The 13,854-nt window shown below is 33.8% G+C and overlaps 1 protein-coding gene across 22 annotated transcripts in view; it reads right to left on the bottom strand.

The window, feature by feature from the left end:
- Window positions 1–13,854, bottom strand: part of ZFAND6 (zinc finger AN1-type containing 6) — a 108,405-nt gene that overhangs the window by 50,996 nt on the left and 43,555 nt on the right. For 2 of the 22 annotated variants that reach the window (XM_072619076.1, XM_072619115.1), the window contains exon 1: window positions 811–919. The exons of 18 other annotated variants lie outside the window; for them this stretch is intronic. The gene's annotated coding sequence lies outside the window, so the exon portion shown is untranslated. Of the gene's footprint in view, window positions 1–810; window positions 920–13,854 lie in introns of those variants that run through there. 2 more of the 22 variants (XM_072618982.1, XM_072619062.1) reach the window with 1 other exon arrangement.

The raw sequence follows: 13,854 nt of genomic DNA, 5'->3' as shown, positions 1-13,854 counted from the left end.
AATAATAAATGTGCGATTCAAACCCAGGGCCTCTAACTCCAAATCCTGAATTTCCTATTAATACCACAAAAACAGACAGTTTGTCTCTGACATCATGCTGATGGACAAGAATGTGAATATTTCCAAGATAAGGAATTCCTCTAGTTATAGCAATTGCTTATAGCAATCTCTTTGCCTTTTGATTAGCATTCATGTTTTCTCTAGCTGAAAAATGATCATGAAAAATAACAACTAACAAACATTTATACAGAGCTTTGCAGTTTGCAAAACACTTTACATTTATCTCATATGATCCCCACAACAAACCCTGTGAGGTAGGTGTGTCTGTAAAATTATTCCCATTTCACAGATAAGGAAACTAAGGCTAAGAAAGATTAAGGGGCTTCCCCAGGGTCACACAGTTATTAAGTGTCTGAGGCTGAATTTGAACTCAGGTCTTACTGAGGTCCAGCACTCTATCCATAACACCACACTAGTACTTCTTATTACTTCAACTTGTTGCTAAATGAGATTCATAGGCTAAGAGGTTCTTAAAGATCTATTTCCACCCTTCATTTTAGAGATAAGGGAACTGAAGTGGTAGAGCTGGAATTAGATCCCAGGCCTCTTAATTTCTAGTTCTGTCTTATGTATTCAGTATTTGCCATGCTGATTTTTAATGAGATTTAAGAGGGGTGGGTTTTTTCCCCAGTTTATTGAAAAATTTTTTTCCCCTCATCTCTTCCATACTAAATGCAGCAACTAATTGAAATAAATCAGCATCATAAAATCAGAATAAAGTACTACTTTATACTGAAGCATCTGACATACCTGCTGTGCTATAAAAGGTGACCAAATGCACAAGTCCACTCAAAATATTTCCAAAGTTTCTTTATTATCTAAGTTACACTGGACATATACAGGTATTCGATTTACAGCACTGAAAGACATAAGTCAAAATCTCGTAAGAATATTACAATATGACCTTCTTTTAAATTGGTAAGTTGTGAAAAGATTTGATTCTAAACTTCTAAAATGTGCTTCAGTGATATTTATAAAAATCTCATGAATTTCAAACATGTTTGACTTTTACTATCCATCTTCATTGGTAAACAAACAAACAAACAAAATGCCCCAAATTTGTACAAAATGTTCTTTAAATGGCCAGGCCTACAAAGAGTTTCCCTTGACTCTCTACACTTTAAATTTGGTAATTTACCTAAAAATGTTCTCTGTATAAGACAAACAAGTGAATTCAACACATCTTATTAACTGAAAAAATTTAAGACAATATGCTAACTTTATTCTAGGTCATAGCAGTAAACACACAAAATCATTTCAGGTACTTGACACTTTCTACTCAACCCAGAATAACAGGAACTAAGAAATAACACTATTAAAAGCAAATAGAATGGATATTTTATATACCAAGTTTAATAATTCTTAATATTTCTCTATCCTGTAGAAAATAGGTAGTTTAGTTTCTCTCTATAATAGTAGATATTTAATTGGCTTTTTACAAGGATAACAAAGAAAAGCAGTTAATCAAAGTACTCAACTTTGACTAAAAACATATAATAACAATTTATAAACAACTTTCACCCTTCTCAAAGTGAGAAAAAAATAAAGTCCATCAGATACAGCGGAACTCTAAACTGCCGAATTATTTCCAAAGAACAATCTGGGAATCTCTAGCCCCAAAAGAGTATGTGTTCAAGGGTTTTAAAGGTAAAAATCTTATACCTTGTTACTGTTTTGGAAAATATTCTAATGGAATAAAACAAAAAGTGCATCAGCTGGTTGAACAAATGTAATCAAATCTTTGGTAGCATGCTGCAGAGCTTTTTCCTTGTTCCTATACTGCTCACTTGTTTTTATCAATGACTTGTAAGAAGACTAGAATATATTTATTAAATCAGAAGATAAAGCTAAAAGTGGCAGTTAAACCATATTAGAGATAATGAAAAGTCTTAATATTTAAAAGTTAAAAAGTAAAAAAGCAAGAAGACAAATGTTTACAGATGCTGCTATAAAGTTCATAATAGAGAATAGAGAAAATTTATGTTTGTGAAACAAATTTGGGGGCTTAATCACAGCCTTATTGAAGCAGCTATATAAAAAAGCAACTGTTAAATAAGCTAACAATCCATGCTGCGTTAAAGAAACAGAATTTCCAGACCACAGGAAATAATAATAATCTCACTATATTCCATACCAGTCAGACCATATCTGCAACATTGTATCCAATTGTGGGCAATACACTTTAAAAAGGAAACTGACAACCTAGAGTGCATCTAAAAGAAATCTAGAGATTACTGTATAAGGAATGGCTGAAGGAACTAGATGTGTTTAATTAGCCTAATGAGATTTAGAGGTAGATTGTGGAAGAGAAGGACATCTGCCTTATGTGATTAAGTAGAAAAGGAGTTATGAGATCTGTTCTTTCCATAGCTAGAACTAATCAATACTAGAAGAGGTTTTCTTGTGAAAGGTAGTGAACTCTACCAACCACTGGAAGGATTAAAGTAAAGAGGTTGAACATCTATGTGAGGAATATAAAAGGGAGGGAATTTTTTTCCACTTAGGTGGGAGAGATTAAGTAGTCAAACGTTATAAACAGCCTACAAAGAATAGCACACTATTAACAACCAAATGTAACATTATTCCACAGCACATATAACAAGAAAAATGTTTTATGAAAACTGACACTTTTATCTTGTACTAGAATAGCATATGATAAAAAGTGAAAATAATCAATGTTGCAGTGGTAGGGGAAAGACAGGTAAAGCAATACATGTATTGTTCACCCTGTTGACAGAGTCAAAACTGGGTGAAAGCAATCTAACAAGGTAATTTCAAACTATGCTTTAAAAAAAGTGAACATGTCCATATCTATTGACTCAAATATTGCTCTCCTAGAAATATACTCAGAAGATGCTGAGAGAAATTTCATGTACAACAAAAAATTCACAGAAGATCTCTCTATGGCAGTAAAGAACTGGAGACAAAGTGGATTTCATTCAACTGGGGAAAACTTAACAAATTGTGGTATAGGACTATAAAGGAATACTGCTACGCAGTAAGACACTATGAAGACTTCAGAGAGGTGAGGTAGAACATATATGAACTGATGCAATGTTAAAGAAAAAGGACCAGAAAAACAAAATATATAGTCATACCAATGTAAATTTAATTTAAAAAAAAAGAATCAATATTGTAGAACTATAGTGATCTAGGCTGACCCTGGAAAAATTAATAAAAATGCATTCCCCTCAAGGTTGGGGGCTGCAGCTGTGGAGTGCATATACTATCAATCATGTGTGATGTTTTGGGTTTTTTTTTGAGTTTTTTTTTTTTTCCATCACAGCAGTTTGTTACAAGGAATGGCTGGATAAGTTGGGGGTTGTGCAAGGGGGGATATTCAAAAATGAAAGTGATGCAAACCAGAAGTTATTAATGACAATTAGAAAAAAATACGTAGGAGTTTGTCATAAGGTCCCTTCTAAACCAAAGATTATAAAATTTTCTTTCAAGACTAAGATGAATACAATACTAACCAACATCAAGTCCAATGAAATAAAGTCTGTCGATTACTCTTGTATCCTAAAGCAGGGGTTTGTTCCTAAGCTGTGCTCCATGGACTAATTACTTTGATAAGCATTTCAATATAATTGGTGTCCTTTATTATCTTAGATATTTCATTTTACACATATCCAAACATTATTCTGAGTGGCCCATACATTGTCAAAGCATCCTATGATACATAGAAAGGTTAAGAACTACAATCTTAAAAGTGTTTACTGAACTTACTTGCAATAATGATGGATAGCAGTAGCATGGGTACTTCTAAGTAGCAATACATTTAAATAAAGCACTTTAAGGTTTTAAATTACTTTACAATATTATCTCAAAATATTTTTAAAATTGCTTTTATTTGGCTCTAGAATGTTTTAAAGTTACTCAAATATAAACAAACATCTTGTAAAGCTGTAGTAATTCTTAAATACATTTTTCATAGTAAGGAATGATCCCTGTCTTATTTTTATGCTTTCTCCTTGACCACCTAGAGCTTTGTCCTGAGTATCCCTTGGGACCTTCACAAAGGGGCAAAATCTGTATCTCTGATACAGGTAACTCCTCAAATCTACATACCCAGTCCTCATCTTTCTCCAAAGTTCCAGTCCCACATTTCACAACTGTCCCTTTCTTCCTACACAAAAGATCCTCATCAGCCTGGACTAATGTAGTAGCCTCCTAGTCTCTGCCCTCTCCAAACATCAGTTGTCAAATCAGTGTTACAATGAGACCTAAGTTTAGCCATGTCACTCACATGCTCAAGAAGTAGTGGTTTGTTATGTTTAGAATAAAACACAAATTAAATGTTTAGTATTTAACGCTTACTGGCTCCTACCTATCTTTCTAGCCTACTTTTCTCTTCCACACTTCAAGTAGCGACCAGAATGACCTACACACTGCTCCCATTCACAACATGCTATCACTCCACCTAAGATGTCTTTGCATAGTTTGTCTCATACTCCTGAAATGCTCTTGCACTGCTAGATCTTTTCAAGTTTATCTCAAGTGCTACATTCTTCAAGAGGCCTTTCTTGATTCCCCCAATATTGGCTCAGGGCAAAAATATGGTGGAATTTCTAATTTTAGTTGGAAAGGTAAATACCTAGGGTAAGATGCAAAACATAAAACACAATTTCTAGATACATGCAGACAAGTAAATACAAAAAACCAACATATCTTCTTTCCTGAAGAGTCAGAAAGACCATCTTCCCAGAAGAGTAAGACTTTGAGTGAGGTATAACTAAATTGTGATTTATATAGCTAGAATACTCAATCCAGTTATTTAGACCTTCTTTATTTCTGCAAAGGATGTTTTGCAAAGGTGTTTCTTAGTACATTAACTCTCAGGACTAAAGGGTCCAAGGTTTCCCAGTGCCTCCTTATGAATATCAGGTCCCTGGATTCAGATGGCTCTGGAGGAGAAGTGAGGCTAGTGACCTTGCACAGCCCTCCCTCACTAGAAACAAAGTCAAGTGCAAATCATGTCATCATTTCTCTGATGGCATGGTCTTCTTTGGCAGGACGAACACAACAACAACAGCATATAAACATGCATTTACAAGCACAAATCTCTGGATTTATTTTGTCTAATCCCGAATGTTATCCAACGCATCCCTGTGTGTCCCTTCCCCTCCCCCCAAGAATAGAAAGTGCTTAATGTCAGTAATTTGAATCTGCATGTTCCTACCATAGTGCCTGGTGCAAAGTAAGTACTTAATAAAAGAGCATTTATTACTTGGTTTAAAGAAATCATGATTCCAGTCAGTCCTATCTTCTTTCTTAGGATTTAGAGGCAGAGAGTCCTTAAGATCATCTAACCCAAATCCTTCCTTTTAGCTGTGGAAGCAGACTCTCATCAAGACAATGATCCAAGACAATTTCAACAGACCAATGATGAAAAATGCTTTTCCCCTCCAGAGAGAACTAATAAACTCTGAATAGGATTGAAGCATAATTTCCAAACTTTATTATTGTTTTATTTCGTTTTCTTTTGCAACATGACTTATATGGAAATATGTCTTACATTAATTTCACATGTATAAACAGTGTCAAAATCCTTGCCTTTCAAGGAAAGGTAATGACTAGGAAGAAGGGAAAGAAATTGAAATTCAAAACTTTTAAGTGTTTAGCAATTTTGTATTAAATTGTGAAATATTTTATGAAGTAGAAAATAATTTTAAAACAAACAAAAATATAAGTAGGTAGCAGAATGGATTAGAAACTGGAATCAAAAACTATGCTGTTCACGAGACACACTTGAAACAGAAAAATAGTTAAAATAAAAGGTTGGAGTAGAATCTATTATGCTTCAGCTGAAGTAAACAGGTAGGGGCAGTAATCATGATCTCAGACAAAGCAAAAGCAAAAGCAAATACAGACCTAATTAAAAGAGATAAGCAGGGAAACTACATTTTGCTAAAAGGAACCATAGACAATGAAGTAATAGCCAAAATTTTTATTTCAAGTTTCTCTGAGGCCTCATTTCTCAAATATGTACAGAACAAAATAATATTCACTGGAATAAGAACCATCCTCCAATTAGTAAACAGTCAAGGAATATGAACAGGCAATTTTCATAAGAAGAAATCAAAGCTATCTATAGTTATATAAAAAAAAAATGTTTTAAATCACTGATTAGAGAAATGCAAATTAAAACAAGTCTGAGGTACCACTGCATACTTATCAGAAATGACAAATGCTGGAGGGCATGTGGGAAAATAAGTATATTAATGAACTATTGGTAGAGTTGTAAACTGCTGCAACCATTCTGGAGAAAAATTTAGAACTGCACCCAAAAGGCTACAAAAATGTACATACACTTTGACCCAGTAAAACCAGTAGGTCTATATCACCAAAAAGATCAAAGAAAAGGGAAAATGATCTACAGATTAAAAAAAAATTTACAGCAGCTGTTTTAGTGTTGGCAAAGAATAGGAAATTGAGGGTATGCCTATCAATTAAGAAATGGCTGTTACAGTATACAACACAACTGTGATAGAACACTATTGTGTTATGAGAAAAGAAGATGGTTTCAAGAAAAACCTGGAAAGACCTATATGATCTGATGTGAAGTGAGCAAAACAAGATCATAATTTTACACAGGATTATGAAAAACTTATCTACTGATTAATATAGTGATCCAAGATAATTTGGAAGACCTTATAATGAAAACTGCTATTTACCTCCAGAAAGAGAAATGATGAACTCTGAGCATAAACCGAAGTATAACTTTCTCACTTTAGTTTTCTTGAGACATGGCTAATGGAGAAAAATGTTTTGCTTGATACATGCGTAAAAAGGTATCATACTGCTTGCCTTCTTGGTGAAGGAGAAGGGGACAGAAGGAGTGAAAGAATTTGGAAATCAAAACTGTTTTTAAAAAATACTTTAAAGATATTAATAAAAAGGGGACAAAACCAAATTGTCTGCTATAGAAAAATCAATTGTAATATAATCTTTTACATCTTTTATTTCTATTAGGTAATTCAGTAAACTCTTTATACTGGAAACATACCAAGCCTCTCAACTTCTCTTCTTTATTCCACCACCCCATGACTTAAGCACTGGATTTAAGCAATGTGATAACCTGAAAATAGGTTACCAGATGCCCCAAGTTTTCTTTTTCTAAATTCTCATTTACAGAAGTAGATTGTCTTCAGGATTTTCATGCAGAATTAGGGTCACTTTTATTCAGTAGTATTCACCAAGCATAAATATAATGAATATTTCCCTAAAAATTCATACACCTTAATTTCCACCATTAGCAATTTGGCTATCTCTCCAATTTCTCTTAATTAGGAAAGATACTGAAAAGATACAAAAAAGTAAATTCCAAAACTATTTTAAAAATCCATCAAACCTGATCTGGTTTGTAAAAGAAATCATCATCAACAACTACTACAGTTGAAAACATACTGGAATTGTTTAAGTACCATGGAATTCACTGACACCAATCTACAGCTGACATCCAGATGTAGATTTCATTTCTATAGGCCTTGTGCCAGCTGTCCCATTTTTCTGTACTCCTAGATAAAATTCATATGGCTCCAAATCAATCACAAAAGCAATGTGGTGTAATGTCGTTTCTTAAAAAGGTAACAAGAGCTTAGAAACTCTCTTTTAAGTTCAATAGCATTATAAACCAACAGTGTGACTAGATTCTACAGAATTCCACAGCAATATACAAGCTGAGAGACTTCCTGGATTACAGACCAATTTTTCTTAAATAACCCCAAGTTCTCAGATTTAGATATTCATCTTCTGGTTCACACTCAGAGAGAGAGGAGCAAGAGTCAAGACAAATATTAGCTGAAATTGTATTCAATTCACCATACCTATAACTGTAGTTATACCTACATGTGCTCCTGAAAAGGGTATGTTACACAACTCACCTCTTCGTAAGTTTCACTGAAGTCTCATGAAAGTGGCTTTGACAAGGTCAGAAGTGAAAAAGTTATGTTAATATATTCTTAAAAAGTGGAGGGGAGATAAGATAAGATTCAAGTTGATAGGGCTACAGTGACCACCCAAAGTACTCAAAAGCAAATCAGTTAAGAAAAAAACTTATGTGTAATCAACAGCCACAAGCAACTGGGCTTTTCCAAGCCAGAAAAGGAACAAAGGAAGACACCAACCAGATCAAGAAGGATCAAATATTTAGTGTGAGAAATTTCCTCAGTAGCCATTAACTTCTATGCCCCCTCACTTTACAGATGATGGAACTAACACCAAGAAAAGTTAAATGGCTTGCCCAGGATCGCACAATAACTGTCTGAGGCGAGATTCAAACTCAAGTCTTCTAAAACTTCAAGACCAAGTTTTAATTCCTTGCCTGTCCCACCAAAGAACTGCCAAAACGCATGGATTTAGAAGAATACAGAGACGTGTTTCGATGTGAAAGGATCATATCTAAAACCAAGCAAAAGAAACCTAATTTTCTCCCTAAGTACAGAGTTCGCTAATCATCCTAGTTGGGGAGAAAACTCGCTAATATTACACAAAAGAAACCTTGGTTAGTTCATATTCATCTAGATGAAGTAATAAAATAACATCTGCAATTACCTAACTGAATGACTAATGTGATATGTGATATACTCTAGGCCTTAACTCCATTTCTAAAACAAGGGGGTTAGACCAGCAGATCTCTAAGGGCCTTTGAAGCTCTTAGTATTTTATATCTCACAATAGCAGCAAGGGAAAAATGGATGATGAGGAGGATGATAATTACTATTATTATTATCATTAAACTCAATTCAATAAACATTCACTAAGAGCAACTATTTGCTGGGGGCTAAGGATACAAAGACAGCAGAGAAAAATCGGACTCAGTTTCTCAAGAAGATTTCAATGCTATAGTAGGAGAAAATAGCAGACAAATAACAGATAAGGAAAAATGTGATGGGTGCAATGGAGAATATATAGAGTTGGAGTAAAGTCTAATTGAAAAGAATGAGGTGGGCCTTGACAGAAGAGAGCTAGAGAAACATAAAAATGCAGAACCAGGCAAGGGAAACTTATTGAAAGCATGGGAGATAGTTCTGAACAAATGGTAAGACAATTGGGAAAGGCAAAATAAAACAGGTAAAAATTGGGCAGCCCGATTTGGCTATGAGAGTACAAGAAGTGGAATAGTGTGAAAGGTTGAAAATATAGGTATGAGGTAGGCTATAAAGGACCTCAAATGTCAAGATAATGAAAAAATTTATTCTTGATCTCAGAAGTCAAGGAGGACCCTTTAATAGAGAGGTGGCATTACCAACACAGTTCATTATAAACATCTGTGAATAGTATTTGGAAAGAGAAACTGGAGAAGTAATCAACTAAAGCACAGATTCTTACATTCATTTTGTTTCATGGACCCTTTAGCAGTCTGATGAAGTCTAAGTATTCTTTTTCAGAATATTGTTCCCATAAATGGAATATCAGATTCTAGAACATACTAAAAGAGGAAAGGGACAAGGAATAGGATGAATTAAAATAATGTGCCTTGGGAAGGGGCAACAGAGGTGTATGTAGTTAAAACTAAAAGATGTGATGGTTTGAGTTTTTGTGTGGGTAGGGTAGAAGAAAAAAGATTCTATTTGTACACTTATAAAGGCTGAAAAAGCAAAAGGTTAAAAAAGAACAACAAAATGGACTCAAAAAATTTAGATTTCAAGCAGGTAATGTGAGGGTAAACTCAGCAATACAATTTTAAGGGCTTACGTGGCAAGAAGGTTGGTCGATTAAAGGAAGGGTCTCACAAATATCAAAACATTCATAACATAAACATTCTGAACAGACAAAAGGTTGGGGGGGTTAGTCATAGAGAATGACTAAACAAAATGCAGTATGTAAATATAATGGAATATTATTGTGCTGTAGGAAACAATGAATACAAGAAACTTTAAAAAGAATGAAATGAAATAGAAGTATGGTTAAGTCTTGCATGAAATGATACAGAATCAAGGAAGCAGAACAAGGAGAAAATCTTATATAAATGATGATGATCATGCAAAAGAAAGATGAGAGAAGACATTACAGAATTTGGATAAAATATACTGGCTCCAGATCACATTCTCTATTAAGAAATGATGAATAAAAGCAAAAAATACATTACATGTTCTGTCACAACTGCTATATTTGAACTTTTTAAAGGAAATGTAGGAGAGAATACTAGGAAGTATACTGTGTTCAAAAATCAATTTTGAAAGAAAAGTACCCTCAACTAGCCTTAGGTCTATATATAAAGAACACCAGTGCCCATAGGCACAGTGATGTCAGATGAACAGAAAAGTAAACAGGGTGGAAGCTTGTGAGTATACACACCATAGATATTCTAGGGGTACCTAAAACCTGCAGTGCAGAGGAAGAGGGGGCAGTATCTAGTGGGGGGAAAAATCTCAGAGAATTCTGATGGGAGAACTCCAGGGAGTTCAGAAGTCCACAGAGCTTTGACTAGGACATGAGGAGAGTAAGGGACTACAAGAAGGTGGTAGGAAGGAGGAGAGCAGAAGTCCCATGCTCTGAAGACTGTAGCACTGTTGACTGGATGAAAGGGACTAAAACCTAACAGTAACAAAAATGAAGACATGTTAGGGCAGATGAATTCAGGATTTTAGGAGAATGAAGTCAGAACCAAACAGGGTATCCCATATACTAAGAGGGACGGTGTGCAGAGTCTGACTGCTCCAGCAACAAAGTCCTAAATCAGGAACTGAGGCTAGAGATAGTCTAAAAAGACAACAAAAAACAATCAAGAATTACTATAGATCAGGAGACCCCCCAAGAGATAAATCCCCAAAGATATGAGTCCAAGTAGAGCCTCAGAGAAAATAATAGTCTGACAATAAGAATTACAAAAGTACCCATATGAAATCAAACAAGAAATAATATGAAACAGCTCTAGAGAAAAAAAGAGAATAAAACAGAGTTTAGAATAAGACAGGATACTTACCCCCAAAGGTTCACTGGAAAAAATATGAGCAAGTACAACTCAGTGATTCCAAGAAAAGAACGCAATACAAAATCATAAGGTTGGAAAAAAATAGAAAATGAAAGATAGTTACTATACAAAACATATGACCTGGAAAGGAGGGTAAGAAGAGAATTTAAGAAATCATTGAACTCATCAGAAACAATTCAACTCAATAACCAAGAGTGTGATAAATCTGGAAGAATAAACTACCTAGGAATCCCCTATCTGAAAAGAATGGCTAGGAAAACTAGAAAGCAATCTGACAGAAATCAGGCATAAGAAACACATCACAGTCCGAAATTCATTAAAAATGAATATATGTGACAAGAAAGTTTACAGGTGAGAGGCAGCAGGAGAGTAGAAGACCATAGGTCTCTCATAGCTATGGGTAAAGGGTGAACACTTATTTATAAAAAATAAAAATGATAATTTTGGGTTAACAAAACGTGCACCTCTAGGATAAGGGAAGAAGTTACAAGAAAAATTTTTCGTAGTATAGGTACTAATTGCTCTTTAAACATTTGATTCAATTTGCTTGTAAATCTATTTGATCTAAGGCTCTTTGGTAGTTTATTAATGGCTTGATCAATTTCTCAAATAATTGTTTAAGATCTCAATTTCTTATGTTAATTTGATATTATGCAGGGTGTTGCCAGAATCTTGGTATAACTGTGTAGAATCCTACATATTATAGAAAATGTTCAATTTCTTTCAATTCTCATGTTTCACCACTACCATATTTAATGGTTAAATAGTAGGTTTTGCTATTACATTTATTTCCTCTCCATTCTACATGCATTTATCTCATTCAACTTTTTGCTATTAATGTGATTTTGCCCTCTTTTTAAAAAAATCAAATTGGCCAATGAGGTTTGGCAATTTTAGTACTTTTTAGTACTTTTAAAAAAAGCAACTAGCAAGACATCAAAGGACAGAAGGATAGGCCAGGTAACTGTCCTTACCCCCAGGTGAGCAGAGCCTACAGTTAAAATAAAGTCCAAAGTCAATAAGCAGGCTAAAAGCATAAGCAAACAAAACAAAACAAAAAACCCAGGTATAAAGAGCTCCTAGGGTGAAATGGATGCTCAAGAAACCCTTGAAAATATCTACAAGTACAGCCTTAAAGAAAAATGCAGATTGCACATAAGGCCAGTAATAATTCTCACAAGACTTAAAAGATAAAAAGAGAGAAAATTTTTTTAGAACCAAATTTGAGAGGTATGAGAAAAACTGGGAAAAGATGAGAGCTATGCAAGAAAATCATGAAGAGAGTTAACAACTCGGTAAAGAAAGTATTAAAAGACTTACTGAAGAAAATGACTCCTTTAAAAATGAAAACTGGCCAAATGGATGGTAATGACTCTATAAGTCATCAAGAAATAATTTTTAAAAAGACAAAAGATTGAAATGAAATATTTGTGAAATATCTCATAGATTTAAAAAAACCTGACTTGGATAATAGAGGATATTATAACTCATTGGACTATGTACAAGCTGTGAAAAACAAGAATAAAAACGAGCCTACACATCATACTTCAAGAAATTATGAAGGAAAGCTGTCCAAATATTCTAGAACCAGAGGACAAAGTAGAAACCGAGAGAATCAACTATTCACCTCCTGAAAGAAATCCCATCTGCCAAGAATATTATAGCCAAAATACAGTTCCCTGGGTCAAAGAGAAAATGCTGAAAGTGGTCAGAAAGAAAGAATTCAATTATCACAGAGACACAGTCAGGGAGATCACATAAGATTTAGCAGGTACCACCTTAAAGGAATAAAAGACTCTAAACAACCACATCAATAAAAGAGAAAGAACAGATTAAAGAATTAAGAATGTAATTAAAAAAAACTAACCAACAAATTAAAAATTCCCAATTAAACATCAAAATAGAAATTTTGAAAAATTAAAGAAATTAAGAAAGTTAAAAGTAAAAACAAAATGAACTAATAAATAAAATTAGGAGTTGGGGTTTTGAAGGAAATAAAATAACAAAATATGTAAGCCATTATAAGAACAATAAGAAACTTGATAAACTTGATAAGAAAACCAAATATCAGTAACAAAAATGAAAAAGATGAATTCACAAACCAATTATTAGGAACTATTTTGCCTAACAATATACCAATAAAACTGATATTAAAGTGAAAGAGATGAATATTTACAAAACATACACTGCCCAGATTAACAGAACAGGAAAGAAACTATTTGAAGAACCCTGTTTAAAATAAAAAAGAAATTTAACAAGACATAAATAAACTCCCTAAGGAAAAAGCTCCAGGACTGATTGAATTTCCAAGTGAATGCTACAAAACATTTAAGAATTAAGACTAATCATACATAAACAGTCTGGAGAAAAAAAAAAAAGGTAAAGGAATCCTACTAAATTCATCCATGATTTAAATCTGATCTTGATACCCAGAGAAAACTGATGAATATTAATGCAAAAATATTTTTTAAACCAGAAAGGAAATTACCAAGATATATCACAAAAATGATACACGATGACTAGACTAGATTTATTCTAGGAATGCAAAACTGATTCAATATTAGGAAAACTATATAAATATACCTCACCACAGTAGAAAAAACCTTGACGAAATACAGCACCCATTCCTGTTAAAATAACACCACCACCACTGCAAAGCATAGGGAAAAAATTAAGTTTTCCTTAAAACTCTAAAGTAGTAACTATATAAACACAAGAAGAAGCATTATCTGTAATGGGGAATAACCTAGAAGCCTAGATAAGCTAGATGGAAGTGAGGAGCATTGTGGGGGGAGTGGGGGAAGGACACAAAGATGTCCATTATCACTATCATTAAATACCGTATTAGAAATGCT

This window comes from Notamacropus eugenii, chromosome 1 (genome assembly GCF_028372415.1).
Source record: "Notamacropus eugenii isolate mMacEug1 chromosome 1, mMacEug1.pri_v2, whole genome shotgun sequence".
In the NCBI taxonomy this organism is placed as follows: domain Eukaryota; kingdom Metazoa; phylum Chordata; class Mammalia; order Diprotodontia; family Macropodidae; genus Notamacropus; species Notamacropus eugenii.
The sequence above is the reverse complement of the archived record's forward strand: the minus strand, read 5'-3'. Positions and strand labels throughout refer to the sequence as shown.